Source organism: Achroia grisella, unplaced genomic scaffold (genome assembly GCF_030625045.1).
Source record: "Achroia grisella isolate CSIRO2021 unplaced genomic scaffold, CSIRO_AGI_Agris_v1 utg241, whole genome shotgun sequence".
Classification (NCBI taxonomy): Eukaryota; Metazoa; Arthropoda; class Insecta; order Lepidoptera; family Pyralidae; genus Achroia; species Achroia grisella.
Genome location: NW_026712734.1, coordinates 2,283,959 through 2,307,532, shown reverse-complemented (window position 1 = coordinate 2,307,532; position 23,574 = coordinate 2,283,959). Strand labels below are relative to the sequence as shown.

The window sequence follows — 23,574 nt, the reverse complement described above, 5'->3', positions numbered from 1 at the left end:
AATCGAATGTTATACTGAATAATTAAAAGCGACGGTAATAAATAAATTCTTAATTATTAAAGTACTTAATTAAATGGTTTCTATGGTACAAAGCCCCTAATAATATTCCGACGTCGTCGGCTTTATCATATATCCATAATATTCAGCCTCTATTCATCTTTGTGCCTTTCAAATTGTAAAAAACTCTTTAAAAATATGTATCATATATATGTATATATGGATACATGTTTCATAATAATCTACAAAAATAAAAACATTTAGATTTTGGTTCGGTTTAGACGGGTTTTGATCGCTTGAGATTTAGTCTAGTATTTTCTGTACATGTGTGAAATTATGTTTCAATTTATATTACTTTTCGAATACACCTTCCAGAGTATTTATACCAAATAATCACATATTAAGTATTTCTAACTATATAAACACGATTATCGCTTTTCATCAGGAGATCCGTCGGTTTGTTTTCAACTCCTGGCACATAAAAACATGTTGCGACATGTTTTGTAGTAACATGATGATGGTAGTGGGATATTATATTCTAACAATAGTACAAAATTGGCAATCTTAACTAATGACTAGAGAATATTATACAGTTTATTTAGATTGGAACGTACTTGTATATAAGTTATTCAACGTAAACAATGACAGTTCCCAAACATCGTGGATTTAAATGAAAAACAGGTTTCATTCGAAATAGTAGAAAAAGCAAATGAACGTCGATATGCAACCGTTAAAACAGCGATAATTTATTCAAGATTTAAAACAAAATTGTTTTAGTTTTTAGACCAAGTCGCACAATGCATATCGAATGATTGATTTAACGTTGTCAAATTCTTTCAAAAAACAAGCTGATTTTTAATATCAATACTTCAAAATATTTATCTTATATTAATATGTGATCATATGCAAGGAGTATCAATTATGTTCTATTATTACTATCTAAATCATCTTAATTATTTTATGCCCGTAAACATAGCAATGCACGTTACAGGACTTTCCAATACTTGCATAAATTTGCTGCAACTGATTGATGTGTTTTATTGCTAATACACGTAAGATTCATGTCAATTCTATGTCATACCGTGAAGTAAGTAGCGGTTGATCTACATAAAAAATAGAGCATAAATCAAGTTTTGATTTCCCAAACGATTTTACACGCTTGTGTGTTAGAGGTAAAAAGAATTAGCAACGTCACTAACTAAAACATGACTGTAGAAATCTGTTCTAATAATAGTTGTTACTTTATCACTTTATCTTTACTGATCTCATTGCATATAGCTTTGTCATTATAGTAGGTATGACGTATAAATATATTCTTCAAATATTAATCGTTATGATATTGATGTTTTATACTTGTGACTTTTGTTTTTATATTAAATTTAATATTTTATAAGTCTAATAGAGTTCCGACGAAATTTTACGTCTATGCTTTTACTGTGAGATTCGCTACGCCTAAGATAGGATACCCATTTCCATCTACGAGTAGTATTACATAAACACTATTGTAAATATCATTCATAGGTTTCTATTGTTTCCATATTAAATTACGTTTTAAGGTTTAAAATAATAATTATGCTGTTTTGGATTTCATATTTTTGGTAATTTAGGATTTAATTTTTTTTAACCTTATTCAAATACTTTGATAATACTCATATTCGTTATTATTTAAGTTAAGTACTTTTATAATTCAAATAATACTGAGTTACTAAGAACGCATTACATTATTCAAATGCAAGTAAATTCAAGGTATTATAGCATATATATACTTATTACTATATTAATTTTTGATCAATGCTCTCTAAAAATTATCTATAATCTATTATATCTATTATTAATCTAATTGTTAACTTTCTTGACAAAATTTGTCAATAATATACATATGAACTCTCAGATCAATTAATTTCCTTTAATTGAAAAAAATTTTTTTTATTAATATTATAGGCATTGATGTAGTAGTATATAGTAGTATACTAGTATGTAGTAGTCATAATATCAAGAATATTCAATATACTAAAGCCAAAAAATTATATAGCAAATTAGAGAGAGTACGATTTTTTATTTTTGCCTCTTACGACTTTCAGCATTTAAATACTTAATTTTATGTGTTCAAATTTCATCAATTAATAATGAAACTTTCTGTTCAAAAACCGTTTATCTACATAGGAGATTCAAGAAGTTTGTAATTGTGTGATATTTAAAATTCGTAAAATGTTTATTGTCTAACTAATTCCATAAATTAAAAATATTAATTCCTGCAATGGATCAAAATGTTTGCGTCCTAGTTTGTGCTACTTTTCTGCGAATAGTGGTGTATATACAAATATAAGTAAATAATACTTACATTCACATTTGGCATAGTGTACAAAATTAGTGAGCCACTATACCTACCAATAACTCAAATTATTTTCAGTCTACCCTTGATAGATATTGATTAAACAGCATCTTAATAACATAACCTAATTTTATTAATATTATATTCTTTTAATTTTCATGTTTCCAGCTGCGATTAACTAAAAAATACTTGTATTCTAAAGTGATTTTTTGACATACTTACCCATAATTTTGTAGGTTTTGAACTGGCACTTGTAATTTAAATATCAGGAGTTATGTAAAATCCTCCAAATAATTGTCACAACACCAATGTCACAGCTTAGGAGAGTTTAAGTTAGATATTCAATAATATTATAAGTATAATTTAGTTAAAACTGAAAATAACTTAACAAATACTTTGTTATTGAACACGCGAATGCAATCAGCTGTGCGAAGCAACCCAAATCGACACACACTACGCGTACGGTCGCTCGTTGCAGACTGAATCATTTCATTCGTTCTTTCGTTTTTGTCGTACTATGCGATGCGATCGGATGGCGGACGGTCGAACTTTTTTTTATTAAGTATAGCAGATCGGTGGTGGTGGGATTTATTCAAAGAGGGTGGTACAGTTTCCAAAAGACTATTAAAAGTTACATTTTTGTGTTATATATATACTTATATAAGATTTTTTTAGTACTCATCAAAATCTTATATGCACTGTAAACAATGGTTTACAAGAAAAGGTTGAGAGAAATTATTCGGATTGTAGCTAATAATTATATTGCGTTATTTATTAAGCGACCTATTTTGAAAATATTCATTTTATTAGACAATTGTAATAAATTAGTCAATTAATATGAACGGTTATTATCATAGCTAAATAATTTTTCTGCCTACTTCTTAATCTGATAAAAAGATGTTTCCTACAAAAATTGTTAAATGTAACCTAAATATATTCACTAAAATTAAACCTTTTTATATAATTAGTCGGTTGACCACGACTTTCTACGGGTATATTTAAGTTTGAGGTGAGACATGAAAACAATTTTTGCACCCTTCACACAAATCGTGCGATTACGTGTCTAATTTAATATTTACCAGTGAAGGTCTAAACATATGATCATTTTCGACTCATATTCTTTTATGAATGCTAATAATTTTTTAAGTTATGGTTTGTTAATTTGTTACGATGTACCTATCGAATATAACTCTTCCATGATATTCCGTATAATTACTCTCTCAACGACTGTCTACATTAAATTGCAATTTACAAATTTGTAATAGGTACCTTTATAAGTAATATACTTATAATGCAAGACCTTCCTAAACCCTTGCAGGTATATCTTCAAGGGTTTGGGTAACTCGTACTTAGATTTTAACGAAGTATAGGTATATTCTGTAAAAAGTCGTCCATGTGGGTACCTCTGTCTTACCTATCACAGCCGCCAAGCAACTTGTTTTCTAAACTTTGTTTCAGTTGAAGGATAAGACAGCAAAATCACAGGATATGGAGGCATGACATCTTATCACTCGGGAATGGCAACACATGAGTGGTATCACAGTCGTAATGTAAAAAGTGATCTCTAGAGTACTGTTAATGTACATGATTACACTTACCATCAGGGTGTTACGGAAGCTGCTTCGCCATTTTAATTCCATAAAAAAAATAATTGCCATTATGATGCCTATTGTTAATAATGGGCTCTATCGTAATAACCCTATTGCTAGCAGCCCCTCATTAGGTTTGACACTTCCTTCTGAAATGCATCGTGGTTAATATCAACAATTACGGCCATATCATAGAGATGTACAACTATATTATTTTCTAATTCTTAGATTGTTCTGGAATCACCATTTCAACATCATCAATAATAAATAATTATGATAATATCCTTGGACAATCCACACGAGGCCATCTAGTCCCAAGTTAAACAGAATTTGTGCACCAGTGAAGGATGATAAGATGAGCATGAGGTCAGGTCAGTTAGCCCACCGTGACAAATTTACCAAGAATTTATCACGATGGTTTCTAGAGGGAACCGCGTGGAGGTCAACCTGACAATGGGGTAATTACTCCACATTACTATCAATCCCCTTTGCCCCCACTTGTATGTATTATGGATACTAGAAAATTGATAGATAGACTCAGATACAATTTTTTTATAAATTTATACATCATATACATAAAAAATACCTAGATTAATACAAACAATAATACTCAAGGAAACAAATGCTTGTATCGTGTGAGCAATCGAACCCGCGAACATCGGAAGTAAAATAGTGTGCTATACCACTAGATCACTGAGGCCGTCATCAAACTAAAAAAACGCGGTCGTATTCTGAACCTCTTTCTTTTCAAATCGGTTGTAGATAAGTAAAAACATATGTTAAACCAGGTAGTATTAAGGTAATGGTCAGACAGTAATAATAATTACCTTTCCCATATTGTTACATTTTGCCGATAAATTGTTTTATGGTTGTGGATTTGAACGGACATCTGTCGACCATGTGTTTTAAAATTAATTATATTGTAGGTACCGGTGTAGTGTATTTACCGTCATTATCTGTTTCAGGTTTTCTCTATGAATAGAAACAATTGTACTTCCTGATATTTTCTTATCTGTGGTGGTAAGTCCATAGCGCGATATCATAGACAGGCACCAAAAATTAAAGAACATTCATTTCGTCTGCATTTAAAAAAAATATTTTGGCCTGAGTCCTATATGAAGAATTTTAACCGTACAGCCTAGTACGGTCTAAGGATCTTTGCCTGTTCCATTATTGAAAAGGAGATGGACGAATATGGAAAAAAAATGTCTATCGTATTAATCTAAAGAATGAAATAAATAATGAATATATATTATGTATAAATATAATGTGGGTTCTACGTACCTATAATACATCTACACATTCTAGGTATAGGGTCGGCATTTATTTATTTCGAGTATGTTTTTCAAACACAATTAATAAATTAGAATATATATTACAATAATTGTGTTTGATAATTGTGTATGTCAGCCACTAGATGTTAAGTTTGTTACATGTACTTTTACCTATGCATTACATGCATTAAAATTATATAAATAAATATATTACTCAATATTATTATAGTATATTTATTAACAATGTTATTAAACAAATAGATATCTTGTAAATTGCTAATACGATCTGAAAGAAAAATAATAGAAAACTTCGACATTAATTTAAATATCTAACTTTGAACGTCTCCTAAAGTGTTTTAATTATTGTGACAGTTCAGGTATGGTGGCCATATTTTGTATTTTTATTAAATAACAATAGTAACACATATTATACATTATATCAGTATGAATAGTATAAACTTTACAATTTCGCTATTATAGAGTTTACTATTTCTCATATATAAATACAATATAGCTGTTATAATAATATTATGTACATTGGATGCCGCACGGATGTGCATAGAGCCCACAAAAGAGTTGTATATTGATATTAACCATTACAGATTAGTGTGATATACTATAAAATATTAGGATCCATTTATACAAGGTAAATTTATATATTATATAAGCTACTACCATAGTTTGAAATATCTATAGTATGTTAAACTATAGACTGCATAAATTTACACACTACAATAAATTTATTTAAAATAAATTAAATTAATAAAAATAAAATTCTTGTTATTATTATTTAAAAATATCTAAGTGGGTAAGTATCCATAACCTATATCCAATCTTCAATGCATTCCAAAAAAATGGCTTTATTTTTTTAAAATTATGAGTAGGCATAAACCTGTGCCGTTTATAATAGGTATTATTTGGGAGTGTAAATACAATTGGTAGACATTAATAATTCTGTGGGACGACTTTATGACAACGATGGAATACTCTTTTCTTTTGTATTTAAATCTGAACTTTAGAACAGTAACTCTAATTTTATTATTCATAGAACTACACAAATATTTTAATATGTAATTAGTAAATTACCTATACAATAATAAATATGCTTGTAAAGTGCAATCCATATAAGCAAATGAAACTCAATTATTTAATTACAGAAAAAAAGAACGCTACGGAACTTTGATCATTAACGTAATGACATTTCACGGCTTATCGTAGCGGCCAGAACAGTCGGCGATCCGTCAACACATGGCGATTAGCAACAATAGCAGGTGGACGCCAGAACCAGAACCCCAAGCCAGGGGGTCGCCTAATTTGCCCAATATTTATTCGCAAGATGGCGTCGAAGCAAATAGTGCATCATTACGGACGCCATTTGGCGAGGCGGCTCTAGTAATGCACATAACACTATACGGGACGCATTTTAGTAATAGATCCATTGAGAAAAAAACGGGGGTTTCATTAATTATAGGTAGGTTCAGTTCCCATTACGTTTAGCAATTTGTTTGAAAACCAGAACTAAGGGAAAGCTATTCGAGTCATTTTTTTAAGTAACAGGAAAAGACGTTAGTCTTCTTTTCCTTATAAGCGTGAAGTAAGCACATCAGATAATTTTGTTTAAAGCCTTATTTCAACATAATCAATTATGGATTCTTTTATGTAAACGGAATGCTAAACGAGCTGATGGTAAATGGCAACCATCGCCTATGTATATGCACAGGATCACAGATATTGCGTCATCAGGTGACCTCATGCCTGTTCTAAGATGGTGAACTGACGGTAACTAAGATGTTATACTTCAAAATTCTGTAATTTCACTCTTCAAGAGAATGCAGCTTACAATGTAAACAACTAGGGAGCTGCAACAACTGAGACTGAAGTAATGACGCAGACAAAAAGAAATAAATTTAAATCTTAGTTCGTATCATGTTTATTTAAATTATTATGCATTTGATTCTACATGCTACTATGTAATATTATGTTATCTGTGATGCTATTAATATTTATTATAAACACCAATTGTGAAGTTGGATGGCTCTTTGTCACTACTCAATGGATACGAAAATGAATTCGATAATAGAAAGAATGTAGAATTAGAGTAGGTAATAATTAAAACCGATATAATGATTTCAACCTAAGTTCTCTATAATGTAATTAGATTATGTACGTAATATGGTTATTGTAAATTGATTATTTACATTTTTTTCTGTATCTGGTGCAATAAAGTGTGTAAATAAATGAATACCTCAAAAACTTTAGGCAATTTAAAAATAAATACAAAACTCATGTGTACTGTTACACGTTGGTACCAATTCTAAATTCTGAACGACCCCAACATATGGTGCATAACCGCTGCTGTCGTGTTATCAAAAATTTGTTAATCTACTCAAAACAACCAGTCATCCCCGCTGTCACAGACCCCTTCGTAATGTTTTTTTAGATGATTACCAAATATTCTTTAGAACAGTTATACTATTAATTAATTAAAATTGCTATATGTATAGGTAAAATTTGTTGATACGTATTTCTGATGTACTTAATTAAGTATAATTAAATAGAATAATAATTGTATTGAAATTTACTCTTAGTTAACAAGAATATAGTAATCTAATCAAGAGTATAGTAAATTACATTTTTATGTTTTCTTTGAAATATTTTTTTCACATAATGAGATCGAATATTCAAGCGAAAATGTAGTTTTTACGATACGTAAGCAGAGGTCAATATTTATAAAGGATATGATGGTAGTAACCCATTGTTGGCGGCCGCTGTGCCCACCAGAATCTCTTTTAATTTGGACAAATCGATTTAGATCGAGCGGCCCTTTTGAGCGATGATTTAGTAGCACCAACAAATTGGCCGTTCCACATCGACCCATGATCGAATTGCTATCGATACGCACACGTAATCTGGATGTTAAAGTGGTCAGCAATTACAAGGACTTGAAAAGTAAACGACCTGTAATTTCGTTTGGTTAACTCGGTGGTCCATTGCCGCTCAAAATCTAAAGCTCATTTGTTGGACATGCTCAGATTGATAGACATCCATTACATAATCATAAGTACTTAGGTACCATTGAACCGGAACCTTTTAGCACAACCTACCTAGAACAAACATTGAAATGAAATGCCTCTATTTGCTAGAACTTATTGTTATTAGCATTTGTAGTCATGTTCCGACATATCAAATGACTTCAAATATTCTGTAAGTAAGTATTTGAATAAAATTGAAGTGTCTACCTATGATTTCCAAATGGATGTCTTTTTGTACACTTACTCGTGTGGTTTTAAAATTACTTGCAATATTTATAAATATGATATTCGTCCGAGTTTATATAAGAAATGTCAACAGCGATGGTGAAGTAGGGGAGCCTTTTTAATTTATTTATATTAGCTGTTCCCGCCGACTTAGTGCATTTTTTTACATTAAACATAGTCTTAATCATACAATACATTTACCTATACATAAAACTTCATTAAGATGCATGAAGTTTTATATATAACCATCATAAAATTTGTAAGTAGTCAATTATATGAAAACAAGATTTATAAATGTTTTTATTAATTTATTTAAAAAGAAAAATACTTTTCCTAACTTTTATGAAGGTGCATACTTTGAGAAAGGATTTCCTACGGGAATAAGGAACATTGGTCTTGTTGCATAGTGTCACAGGTAATGCTGCAATTAGGGAGTAATTTCACAAATCTAGACCATAACATGTCGGCACGCGAATATTAATTAGCTTTCCCACTCATGTCTTGTATAACAAATCGTAGTGATTCACTGATATGTGAGTCATTATGGATTACACCACATTACGACCGGTAGTAACGTGTCTGAGGAGAAAACGCGTCTAAGATAAACAAATGTGAGCGACCGGCCTTGTAAATATACCTAACAAAAAATTGTATCACACCGCGTCATATCTATACTAATAATAGAATAGAGTTGAAGAGTTTATTTGAATGCGCTAACTTCTAGAACTAATCCGATTCTTGAGACTACTTAATATGAGGCTATGATCCTTAAGAGCTGTGCAGATAAAAACAACGTAATAGCATGGATTACTAAAGTAATAATAGGATCGATGTCACCCATTTTTTTAAATTATCGAGCGGGTGAAACTGTAGAGCAAAGCTAATCTAATATCTTTGTAAAAAAAAGAATAATTTGTTTAAGTTTAACATCGGTCAAAAAATTGTAAGTTTTATACAATGAATTTTGATGTTTTAAGTTTGACTGAACTATATTTCATATTAAAAGAGAGCCGCTACTTCGTTCGGATGGTGTTCGCATACAGGCGATGTTGCCAACTACTATCAAGTGAGCCGTCAGCTTCTTTACCTTGCCAGGTACATATGTAATAAAATGTACTCGTAATTCTGATTAGCTATTAACTATATCAGTATACACTACTGATATAGTTAATAGTAAGAATATTGTTAGTAATGTGGAAATTGCTATCAATGTACTATGTCAGGTTGACCTCCACACGGTTCCCCCTGGAAACCATCGTGATAAATTACAGGTGAATTTGTCACGATGGACTAACTGACCTGACCTTCATGCTCATATTATCACCCTCCACTGGTGCCCCGCCATAAACCGCTAGCGCAGGAGGGTGCACCATTTCATTATCACATAAAAAAAAAATAGTAAGAATATTGTTAATCAGTTAATACTAATTTATTCAATAAAGTCGAGGATAACATCTTTATAAAAACTAAAATTTTATATAAATTAATTTTAACTTTAACTAGGTATAATAATAGTTTGTCTTTTTTTTATTTTCATTCAAATGAAGACGATAACTTGATAGCAAATGACCAAAAAGTGCAATAGCTAAACTAGGTTTATTACACTTTTGATATTTTTATGAATAAGGGGGTAAGTATTCAAACATGCAAATGAAATTTACATTCACCTGTATAGAATTTGTAGGAGATCGTTTTGGGGTTAGGAGGTGCGTGACCCGAGCGTTGGACTTCTGAATTATTTTATCGCATGAAATTATTAAAGCGCTATAGGTCGTTAGCCCAGTTCGCCTGGTCACCCAAGGAAGGAACACAGAGGGCGACACTCTCGAGTCCATTGATTTTATTCCTATTAAATTATTTCTATTCTATTCATTATAGCAACCCATATTACATTGTAACACAATTATTATTATTATGGTATTGGTCTACATCAATAAGATTCATAAATGTAATCTTTTAAGGAGAAGTTTGATAAATAATATCCTCCGGCCATGGAAAGAGCAATGTTCTGAATCCGCGAGCGGTCAAATATCCTGATCCTGACACGAAGGCAATGTGCGTTAGCTTAGCACATGCACTTTTCAACTAAAGATATGTCCACAGCGATAGTGCTCTAAATTCAATTCTCGTCACTTTATAAACACGATGAGCTAATTAACATTTATTTAAATATTAAATTAAAATTAAAATTTAATAATTAAATGACGAAACATTAGCGAAGGATGAGACTGAACCAGTGCATTTAGTCCATCTTACCGAATTCACTAGATTTAATTTGACTACGATGGTTTTCAGTGTCAACCTGATATTGTTCATGCTTCCTACAGACGATAATCCTCCCTCGTCCACCATCACTAGTAATTTGACAAACTTGCTGTATAGGTGGGTGAAAGACATAGTGAAGATTCTGAATTATAAATAATTGTTAGTGTTCGTCTTTCAATGAAGGTTGTAGCGTCAATAACGAGTGCCTTGCGGCGGCCAACCATTGAAACATTACTGTTTGTAATATCTGTATATTATGCTGGAAACATATTTCTGATGTTAAGTTTGTTCGCTCTGGACGCGCTTAATAACGTTGCGTTTCGTTTTGCGTGCACTAAAATTTGCATTGAAAATTGGGACGATAGTTTCACGAGCGCCCCAGGCCAGGCTACCGTCTGTACAACCCAACAATTTTTATTTGTAATTTCCTTAATTGTATAACATGATAATGTGCTTTGTTATATATATAACTTAGAAATACAAGCGTTAATTCAATGAAAGGAAGTTAGCATTTATAACACCCGAGTATTATTTGTATTAGCAACTTGCAAATGACTAGTTTGCAGTGGTTTTGTGTTTTGTGGAAATGGCAAACTAGCTAATTGGTATACTAAATAGATAGTGGTAACTAACTTTAAAAAACAACAACATGACCATCACTTAATCTATTGTGCCAAATATGCTTTCTACAGAAACTTATGTTTGGTGTTTTTTTAAGTGAGTACCTTTCAGACCAAAAACAACAACGTATTTGCGATCTTGTCCTAATCCGTACATACTAGAGAACGATAAGTATGAGAGAAATTCTGGAGAATTAAGAGCTGGTCTCTAGCATCTAGCCTTAGGACTTACAAAGGATAGATTACTTTTAATGTCGATCAATCGATCCATATTCGTAACACGTACACGTATAAACACGAAAGTGTTTATTTCTGTCTACTTGTTACATTTTCACCACTAAACGACTGAAAGTATCTTTAAGAAATTTAACATAAAGAGAAGATAGATCGTTTAACGAGAATGAATATACTTTATCTAAAAACTGCGTAACAACTAGCAAGTAAGTTATTTCCTGTAATATGGATGTAGTTGCAGTTCCAGACTAGTAAGTACTTATACGCTGGTAGACACAGTTTCTTACTTTCAATTTCCATCGACAATGAATAAAATAGAGGGTCAACAGATTTTTTCTAATAAATCGTAATAATACTTAAATTTCTATCTACACTTAGACTCAAAAATATTACCAATATTGAATTAGTGTATATAGTCTATAGTTTTAATAATAATCATGATAAAATTGATGAATTTGGGCAATAAATGTCGACGATGGCCTCAGGGTGGCTTCGTAACAAACGGCCTTCAATGTCCAGACGCGATATTGTAGTTTGCGTGTCGCTCCGAGCAATGAGGTGTCAACGTCTCCTAAACGACTGTTTTGTTTGTATCTCATTCTTATGGTTTTTACAATATGTACATAAATATTTGGAAGTTTAACAGTGTGGTCTAGTGGTATAATTTCCAGATTATAAAGATCTATCAGACTTATAGCAAAATATTTACGAGTCAATTTAAATTTCTGATCCGTGAGACGAACGATAGGCGCGCCCCTTGTCACGTTGGAATTAAATATGCTCGGTTTGTCGCACCGAAATACGACAATGACGATCTGACGATCTCATCTGGGATTACGATCGTGAGCATTTTTATTAACATTTTTCGTATTTTTCTTATAAGCCGCTGTAATTGTACTACTACTTTTTAATAAAACAAGTAAAGCAAAATTTGCTTTACTTTACTAAGAATACAAAATCTACTAAGAGGAATAAATGGATACAAATATGTCTGTAATACAATAGCTTTTATTTCATATCAATAATGTTCTGAATACACCGTTACACTTTAACGAAGTAGACTTTGTTTGAAGTCGTCTGCCGTCTGAGGGTTACCTCTGTTACTTTGTATGATCTGTTTTGGTGGAAGGGTGAGTTGAGATACTGAAATTACAGGATACGGAGGCATGATGATGGCCCAACTAAGATAATTGTCTGGAATGACATGTCAAAAGATGTACTACGAATATCACAAAATAACTAGATGTCTGTAACGCTGCTCATGTATAGGCATTCCAGTTACATACTATACACGTATATGTATGTCCATCAGTGCGTAATGTGGTTACATACTCGTATATCCTAGTAAGTGCTGCAGACTGCAGATATCCATAATTTTACTCTCACTTCAACGACCGAGAATAACGAGGCAATTTGTATCAATGGATCAGTGGTCATCAGATTCAAAGGTGCCGCACGATGCACCTGCTTACACCTAAATATACTTAAATGCTGCCTTTTCTCGTTCAAATTATCGTTAAATATTACCATATTATGTGCGGCATAAGGTTTAATTTTAGATGACTATATTATATAGTCGAAGACGTGTAATAATGGAAGCTATGATTTTCAGTCGCAAACAGCGGAATGTTCGGCGTGCGGCTGTTATAGTACCTAATAGTGCTTAAAAAACTATTGTTTTTGCAACTCATTGATATTAAAAGTACATTATCAAGTCTAAAATTCAGTAATGTTTATTAATAAGTATTATACAGTATAAAAGAGTATATACCTAAATTACTACCTAAACTTTTATATATATATATATATAATACTATAATCCTATATATATATATATATATATATATATACACCTTCCTCCTGAATCATTCTAGTTATTAAAAAAAACCTCTTCAAAATCCCTTATATAGTTTTAAAGATTTAAGCATACATAGGGACAGACAGCGGTAGCGACTTTGTTTTATACTATTTAATGTTGATACCAGGGTACCGGGAAATAAAAATTGCATATGTATAAGAGAATTAGAAGGACATATTCATAATATGACCAATTTCTTGAAAATGGGTCAAGATCTTGATATACATTATAGCTGTAAATCATCGACATATGACCAAATAAAGTAAACAAATTAATTTATGATTTTGATTAAACGATTACTCTTCTTTCTAGAATAGTCGAGTACATTCATAGATTATTTGTTTCGAACCAGCTTCTTTCATTAATTAAATGGAACATACGGTGTTATTGTAATCAAAACAATAGCTGAATATACAACAAACGTAGAATGGGTTTGTCTAGAGTTAGTCAGCGCGGGGGCATCCATAATACGGGATTGTTCCCAAGTGACAATGCGAGATGTTCGTGCTCCTATTTACATTAACCCAACTAGTGACAGTGACATGGTCGATGATTAGCTGCTTTCAATAGCCTCACACAATGACGTGGCGTCACTGTATTTTATATACACGGTTTGATAAATAAGAATTTAATTTTTTCTATACTAAAACTCTACCCATAATAACGAATAGATTTCTTGTTTGTTAACGTTAAATTAAAATAATACTTCATGGATTTTGATATTTCTTTCACTTATCTATAACTTCATTATCAGAGTACATGCTGCGATTTATGCATTGGCTATATTTTGTTTAAAAAATAGATATTCCTAAAATAAATGCGTAACCGAAACCCCCAGGTATAGCATATATATATATATAATAGGTAAGTAACTAGTTGTATTTGGTAGTTTGATTTATACTAAAAGTGACCAGTATATACGATCAGTAAAAAATATCACTCAAATGCGTTCAGCGTTTGAAGCGTGATTGGGTAACAAAACAAAAATATATTTATCAACTAGGAAACCTGTTACTTGTAGGATTAATCATTTCAGTTCATTATTGTTTCGTTAATATTCCTTATGACGTGTTGAGGTTTAGGTACTACTAATGTATAAAGACAAATACGTGGTAACAATTTTACATACGCAAGCACTAATGAGTAAGTCTATTGTTTAGTCAAACAAATTCTGTTCTTCCTTGAAAATTTGTCACTGTTCATACGAACAGGTTTTCTTTTAAATTTACTAAAAAAAAATTGTATATAATAAAAATGTACTGATATCGTATATACATGGCAGATATCCAGAACAATGATTATTATAATTTATCTGTGAGTTTCTGGCGTTTTTCTCAGAAACGTTTTAACCGTTTTGGGCGCAGTTTACTGTATATTGGTAAGCATAATCTGAAATTGTTTTGATACAATCAGTTTATAAATAAAAATGTTATACGGCTATGTATTCGCTGGCTCACCTAATTCTAAATATGATTGTGGCAAGAGTCAAGACTGATTGAATGAGTTAGAAATATATAGAAAATAGTTCTCGTGATTATGCCACCGAATAGCTACTACCTATCACATCTTTTAATACTAGCGACAATATTGTTAAACAGAGACTGTATAGAAATGATAATAAAGATCCTTAAAATGTTAATAAGTTATTTTGGAAGTATATTTTTGAATACTTATATTATAACAGCATAAATTAACAGAAAGATGAAAAGTATGCCCATTCTAATATATAAAAAATAATTGATTTTATGTCGTGGACAACTGTGGATTTAGATATTTTTTGTTATTTTAGTGACCATTTCTTTGATCAATAATCAAATTCAATTTGTAAATTGTATTGCTAATAATTGAAAATATATTATACATATTTAATAAACACTACCCATTTAAGTATTTATTTATTTACTTTACATTTACTGATTAACCTTATTCCAGCGGTGACTGACCTAATGGAAAACATTATATGTTATTTTATGCAATTAGAAGAACGAAATTGGAAACCTAAATTGAAAATATTAATCTGTAACATTGAATTATTGTAAAAAAATGAAATCGAAACTTCAACTTTGTAAGTGTGCTGTGTGCTAAAGCTGAAATATAGATACATGCCTACATACATCGGTTTACTCCAAGTGAGGCGGGCCTGCTTATAATAGTAAGCGAGTGATAAGTAATTGTTTAGAGAATTTGAATTATAATAGAATAATAAGCGAGTAACGATTAAGTTTAGGGAACATTGAAGTTTCTATGTAAATTTGTGTCTCGACCGCGTGCAGCGTGTCTCGTGCCCGCGACAGGTGACGCGCGGCACCCTCAATAATTGTTTTTTGTAATAATATTCAAATATTGTGACGTTTTTTCTAAACTTTTTTTTGTGTTTGACACTGGCGCGGGTGGCGTACCAGGTGGTCCAAAAAAAATTTTTTTTATATCACTGCAACAGCTTGCCGGCTTCGATATCTAAAGTTATCCACCTATTACATATAAGGTAGGTTAGTCCTATATACCTATTAGATATGACTCTACAATTAAGCTCTAGTGTGTACTAGATTCGTGTATTAACAATTGCAATTGCAGTTTATTATTTATTTAAATTTAATTAAAAGTGTGAATGTGTTCAATTTTTCAAATGAAAATTGTATTATTTTTATTTGTCATTGTGTCTGATTTTGAAAGTTTGGATATTATTTCTGTACTTAGATTAATTTCCTCAAAGAAACCTTTTGTATTATAGTTTTACGAATACTTACATTACATTTTCGAATTAGCAGCAGATAGGTAGGTAGGTATCTATTTATTATTTCAATCAACACTTTATCTAACTTTAAATAACGAACAGGTAATTTAGCAAGTTGCTACACGCAACGGAAGTAGTGTGTTAATTTATTCATATCTATTTGATTAGGGCCCTAAATTAGAATGTTTAGTCGGTATTGTTAAAAGTTGTAACATGATTATCATTGGAAAAAGTAAAAGGTTGCGAGCGGCACGGCTCACGGCACGGCTCACGGCACGGCAAAGGGATGTCAACCGTACAAGAATCTTTGTACAGGTTCGAGATTTCTAGCCTTCGGTACAAGGACATATTAATCCTGTTACGAGTGTATATGAGATCTTAACGTACGGGAATCGGCCAAATGAGATAGTGTACAAGGTTAGAGCTTTGTTGATCTAAAATCCAAGCTGTTTGTCTTGTTCGACCGAGGGTAAATGTTTTAAGGTTGGCAACCCTGTACAGCATAGTCTGGCGCTTGGCGTGTGCGCTTAGCGTGCAGCCCTCGGCGCGCGCGCACCTGCTGCTCAATTATCTGGTCATTAGTCTGCACAGAACCCGCGGAAACCCGAAATTAATGCGCACAACCCTAAAAGCGGCCCGCGAGTTTGACGTCTTCGAAATATATGGTACACATGGTGTTTAAAATGTACAAGTAAGCAAATGAATTGTATATGTAATGCATATTTAAATATTTATATAACAATAACAATAATGTCTCAGGACAATTCACAGAGTAAGTCTACTCACAAGCTAAGCAGAGTGTTTCTGGTGTTTTCAGAATGATTTGCTTGTATTATTAATACTAGACAATTAATATAAATTAGCTACTCGCCCCGGCTTCGCACAGGTGTACATGTATTATATATATAAACCATCCTCTTGAATCTCTCTATTTATACTATATATACTATCTCTATGTATTAAAAATAACTGTTGCATAATTTTAAAGATTTAAGCATACATAGGGACAGACAGCGACAGCGACTTTGTTTTATACTATGTAATGATGATACATAAGACACATTTATTTTGTAAATATATTACATAGAAAACACTCGGACCGAAACAATCATACTCATGAATACAAAAGTTTGTATAATGCGAGGAATCGAACCAGCGACCATTTGTAGTAAGGCGATGTGCTAAACCGCTAGATCACCGAGGCCGTAAATATCCTTACTAATATAATAAATACGAAAGTTTGTATGAATGGATATTTGTTAGTCTTTCACGCAAAAAATACTGATTGAATTTTAATAAAACTTTGCAATAACATAGCTTATATTTTACATCGGAATAACACATAAGCGATATCTTTATAAATTATATAAAGATATCGCGTGAATTCTCCAAACTATAAGGATATGCCATGTAAGTAGGAAAATATTCTGCCATCTGCATAAACCGTTCTAGATAGTTATAAGTTACAAAAAATAAGAATTTATTTTTAATGCAAACTGATCCTTATATCAAAATAAATACTTTGGTCGCTTATGGTACTTAAAGTAGAGATTTTGGCGCACTACGTCATTTGGACAAACATTTTAATAGTTACGATAGTTTTACACACTATAGACTAAGGGTCTCTCAAAGTGACTCTGTCTGTCTGTTACGCTTTCACGACTAATGCGAAGACCAGTTTTGATGAATTATGATATAAATATAGATAGGGCTTTGGACAAGAAAATAAGGTACTCAAAGCACTAATTCTGCGCAGACGAAGTCGCGGCCATCGGCTATTAAATTATATTTCTTATAACAAATTTTTGACTCTGTGATAGAGTCAGATAAAGTCCACAGTACTTTATCTGACTCTATCACAGAGTTTGGGGCTGAATTAAATAAATAGTACGAGTTATTGTATGTTTGACTTAGTTGATCCTCTGAAGCAAGTCTAAGCCATAGCTACTACACAACATAGGAATAAATATGCCATGTTCTTTCAAGGTATCACAAAATTATTGTAACGACTTAATCATACAGGGTGGAAGGGGGTTGTTAGTAATGTGGACTAATAATCCCATTGCTAGCAATGTACCATGTAAAGTTGACCTCCACACGGTTCCCCCTGGAAACCATCGTGGTAAATTGCTACTTGCCAAAATCTGGTAACTGACCTGACTTTATGCTCATTTTACCTTCCTGCACTGGTCCCCGTCAGCGTAAACTGTTAGCACAAGCGTGTGCATCATTCCATTATCATCCATAAAAATAAACACTATTGTAATACTGCAATAAATAAATACTACTAAAATTAAACATAAACACCATCTTATATTGTTAGAAGTATGTTATACACAAGTCAGTAGTAAGTAATTCGTCATTGGTGACCACACATGACCGTGACCGGGCCTAATCTTTATCTTTAAAGCACGATGATTTTTATCTCATAATTGTAGGGCTGCGTTGAATCGTCCGTTGGGCGTTTCGGTGGTAGTGGTGGTGAGGGCGGGTGGGGGCCTGGGGTTGTAAGTGTGAGGACAATAGGCGCCCCCTGCGGTATTGTGCGCTAATGTATGCGCATGCGACGTCGGCGACAGCGTCTGCGACGTCACATCACAACACAACTCACAAGGTAGAACACAAACATTTCAACGCATCTAATTTATTGTCATGTCTCGTGTCGCGCTCTGTACCGCGCCACGCAAAAAATATTCATTTAAGCCACAGCTTTCGTAAACACGATACGACACAAGTGTATTATGCAGCTAAAGTAATGATAATATTATTAACACTATTCATGTTTTTTTTCGTAATATTTTCAGCAGAAAAATTTGTGTATAAATTTTCTATTTCATACGAAAAATGAAACTTTTATAACTCATATAGCGCTATGAATTTCCAAACTAAACAGATGTTATTATAGAAATTATATTTTGTTAATTTAATTAATAAATAAAAAACAATATTTTCAAAAATAAAAACAATAAATTATTTTAAAAATTTTGTGGTATAGATGTTAGAGTTTTTGTCGATACGCAAATTATGGTTAGTAGTCAACTGTAGTATTTCATGGTACACAAAAACGTCTAACCTTGTTGGTATTGATGAATAGTTAATTAATAACCTTTATTGATTTGGTAGGTCAAACTGCCTTTTCAGTCTATAGTCTTTTAGCGATTAAGCACATACTCGTACTTCTACTTATGTTTTAAATTACAAATACGTTAGTATGATTGACGAAAGACATCTAATTTAATAGACGATGTAATTATTAAAATCGTTTAAAATAACTTTTATAGTAATAATAAAGATATTTTTTGAATAATAAATACAACATTATACTAAACTATTTGTATTATTAGATATCGTTAATAATTACAAAACACAATTAATATATTTATGTGTTATTCTGTAATTTCATTTGTACTTTTTGGTAGCAATTCAATGGCTTCTAAAATGAAAAGTAACAGTACTTATCTCTAATAAGTACTCTTACAAAAAGTGGTGACATACAGTTAAAACCCTTCAGATTAAGATAATTGTGTTACTATTTCCATTTCGTAAGTGCTTGTTTATATAGTAATTTTTAATATAAAACATTTGTTTAAATTCTATCGCACGGAAGTATAATTACTAGTAAAAGGTTTAGGTATACATATGTATGAAATAAAATCTTGTTCACAAAGAATAAAATTTTGTTTCAATAACGTAATATTGCATTTCTTCATGAAAATACACCTTAATGTAACCCAAATTGAATGCAAGTCCTGACGAAGGATGACTCAGTCGTTGAGAGTAATCTTGAATATTATAATATGTAAACTAGCAGTTGTTTAGCTCAGGTCTTTTATTTATTTCGTCGTTTTTTTTACAATTAGATACATTTATCAGAATAATCAACTTAAGGAGATCTGCAATATTGAATGATTAGTAGTAGGAAATATTTATTTATAATTTAATAACAATTTTATATGCTCAATTACAGTATTATAGTATATATACATATAATACCAATGCACCCACCATGGAATGAACATACAACCAGTTACAATAATAAAAATAATATAGAAATAATGACTAATACTGTACCTCCACATAATTTGTTACCGCTCTGTGAAATTCTGTGCAGTACAATTAAATATGTCAAGTTGTAAATTTAAAATTACCTCAATAAGCAGAGGCAGTGCTTTTGTGAGTGGTGCATGTAAAGTTCTGCGCTGGGGCAGGGCAACGTTACGTTACGTTCACGATTACCAAGTTTTGGGACATGAAGGTTAAGCAGAGTCAAACTTTGCATTATATGTTTCTCCTCTAGTAATATTGAGTAAGATCTCCATGATTATTATATTTCGTTTCACTTCGAGCGCACTATATTCCACTATACCTAACAAAAAAGTGGTCTGATATAAATGAGGATATTATGGTGGTCATTTTATGTATTTTATTTACAAATAATAATAATAACAAAAACAAAATAGCAGGTATACAAATAATAATAATAATAATAACAAAATAGCAGGTGTAGCTACAGCTACACCAGCTATTTTGTTAGCTTGTTTAGACTGGACAGTCTAAAGCAGGCCTATCCTTCTTTATGATAAATGCTTGATTTTAAATAAATTATATTTATAAACATTTTAGATTTTCATAACATTTCAGTGAAACCTATAAGAATACATCGGTTCTGACAGATTCTATTGTAGCAAATAATTTCTCAGAATTTGTAATTAGAATAGAAATATGTAATTTCATAATTATATTATTATTTATTACAGATTATAATATATATGTATTTATTGTAAAGACTTCTATGATAAAGTTGATCAGATTTGATACTATATATATAATATATACATACTTTATAAGTATTACTGTTGTTCAACTTTCATTGCTCTGTCAACACGAGAATGCTTCATTTTAAAGTTAGTCAAATTCAAGTCGTTCTCTCCAATTTCCTGCTTCAGTACGAAGGTATGCTGACCACCCACTACCGAGATGAGCCTTCGCTCTGTGTCTCAATTGGTAGCTGGCAAAAACTGCATTTACATAGACGGCGATGCCGCGATAGTGGAGGAGAGAGCTTGCATTACTGTACGAAATAGTAGATATGGTAGTTGAGTGTTATTTAGTCTTTATGTTTTCTCTTAGGGCCTATCGATATTAAATTTAGCAACATCATGGTCCGAATTAGTTGGCTAAATCGGAACAGAATTACTTTAAAGACTAATAATACTTTAAAACCTAAAATTACTCATTTATTTTATACACATTTTTTTATAAAATATCTACTTAAAACGCATTCTACAAAAATTGGTATAAATTATCACAATTTTCCACATTGCTTTACTTATTTGCAAAAATGTTTGGTTAAAATTTAAAGAGAGATCATCTCTCTTTAAATTTCAACCAAACATTTATAAACATACGTCGTCTTTAGAACATAACAAAAACATGTCTATGTCTATCAAATTCTCTTTAACTCTCAAAGTCCATAGTAATATTATAAATCAATTTTTATCTGGCTGTATTGTTTGTTACCATTTCACGTTTAATTGGATGGACTAATCTTAACAAAATCTCATACGAAGACAGAATATATAACGAGAATAAACACAAAATCCATACAAAGTCGTGGGTAACAGCGAATACGAAAATAAAGTACTACTGTAGTGTCTTTATTTTTCTAAACAATTTTCTTAGTACTTCTACTTTTTATCTAATTCCAAAGGACAACAACTTATCTACCTGAACCTATGATACAGAAAAAAATATGTGAGTTAGTAATAATAACGATAACAAGGTAGAAAATATTATTATCGTATCGAAAATAAGTAATTTACAAGGTCAACGTCCTTATACAATATATTGGTAGATCAACCAAAAGCCGTCACAAAAACCCTAGTAACGCTCTTAAATTTTACTAAAATAGTAAAGAAAATAATGGTATATTATATATGGGAATTAAATCAAAGGAAATGTTGTTTTGTCTATGTTGTATATGTATAGTAATTGTTCATAAATCAGTCAGTAAATAATTTGCGAATATACCGGTGCTTGTTTTTGCTCTCATCTTATTGCATACGTCATTGATCTCTTTTCTTAAAAAAAAAACATTTATTCATGTTACCCGCTTATGAACGTCAAGATTTTTATATATTTTTTATCTACCGTTCAGTTCGGTATACAGATTCAATTGAGAGGAACAGACAAGAATCTTAACTGAATATTTTTAAAGCCATTTTGTTACCATTGTTTGCTTATACATATAGGTGTTTATCACCAACATTATATAACGCACGTTTGTCAACTAAGTAAGGAGAATTTTGTGCAAGTAATAGAAAATTTTGGTTTGTTTTGTGATAAGAATTTTAAATATGTCCAAAGTATTTCCCTATTGTTAAGTTTGTATGTCAATATAATAAATATAAAATGTATAGTTATAGTGGTTTTAAAAACATGGTAGTAAATAACGCGTGTGCTCAAAGTAGAGATGTGCGCTCACAAAACACAGTGCTTGGTCCCGGTGACAAATGTCGATGCCACCCACCGCACGAGGCGGTCCAATAAATACGACTTACATTTTATATATCCATGTTTTTATTTATTTAATTGAATTCCACGACGTTGATGGCTCAATTCTGTGACAGTGCTTAGGGATTTTTCTTTTTATAATACTATGTTGTGTATACGTTAATTTACTTTAAAGACCGTGATAGGAGTAACGGGCGGTAAATTAATAATAATCTATGTTGAATAAATAAGAAAAGCAGATTATTTTACGTATAATATCTTAGTACAATACTTTTTTTTATAGCCTAAAGCAAATAAAATCTAGTACATATAATAAAAGAAATATACTGCATTTTTTGACGGCCTCGGTGGTCTAACGGTTCACATACTGCCTTACTTCCAATGATCACGGGATCGAGTCCTCGTACGGTACAAACATTTGTATTAATGAGTGATTGATTGTTTGTATTCTATGTATATTCTGGCTGTTTCTATGTATATTATGTATGTATTTAGAAAACAATAAATATGATGACACTTGTTTAGTGCCCATACCACAAGATATGCTTAGCTTGGGACTAGACGCCTTTGTGCTATTTATCCAATTTATACTAAAATATAATAACCTTTATTAATTTTTAGTAACCTTGGATAATTGAAAATTGTGGAATACCACAAGTTTGATTTTTTATCTATTATCATTCAAAGTCCACGTGTAATTGAAATTATAAGATTTATAATCATTTATTATCGCGGTACGCTGGAAATGTATATTTCGTAATAAGTATGTAAAATTAAAAGTAAAGATATTGCAGTCTGTATGTCATAAGTACCTACGTATTGTTTTTTTATATGTTAATGGGTAGAAAGCGTGACTTTTACATTTGTATCTACATAATATATTTTTAATAGGTATCAATGG

At 31.4% G+C, this 23,574-nt stretch overlaps 1 protein-coding gene across 3 annotated transcripts in view; it reads right to left on the bottom strand.

The window, feature by feature from the left end:
* The window catches only part of LOC131842574 (rhomboid-related protein 3), a 119,748-nt gene that overhangs the window by 12,381 nt on the left and 83,793 nt on the right, over positions 1–23,574 (bottom strand). Inside the window, exon 1 of one of the 3 annotated variants that reach the window (XM_059191149.1) lies at positions 2,552–2,795. The exons of the other annotated variants lie outside the window; for them this stretch is intronic. The gene's annotated coding sequence lies outside the window, so the exon portion shown is untranslated. Of the gene's footprint in view, positions 1–2,551; positions 2,796–23,574 lie in introns of those variants that run through there. 3 annotated transcript variants of the gene reach the window in all.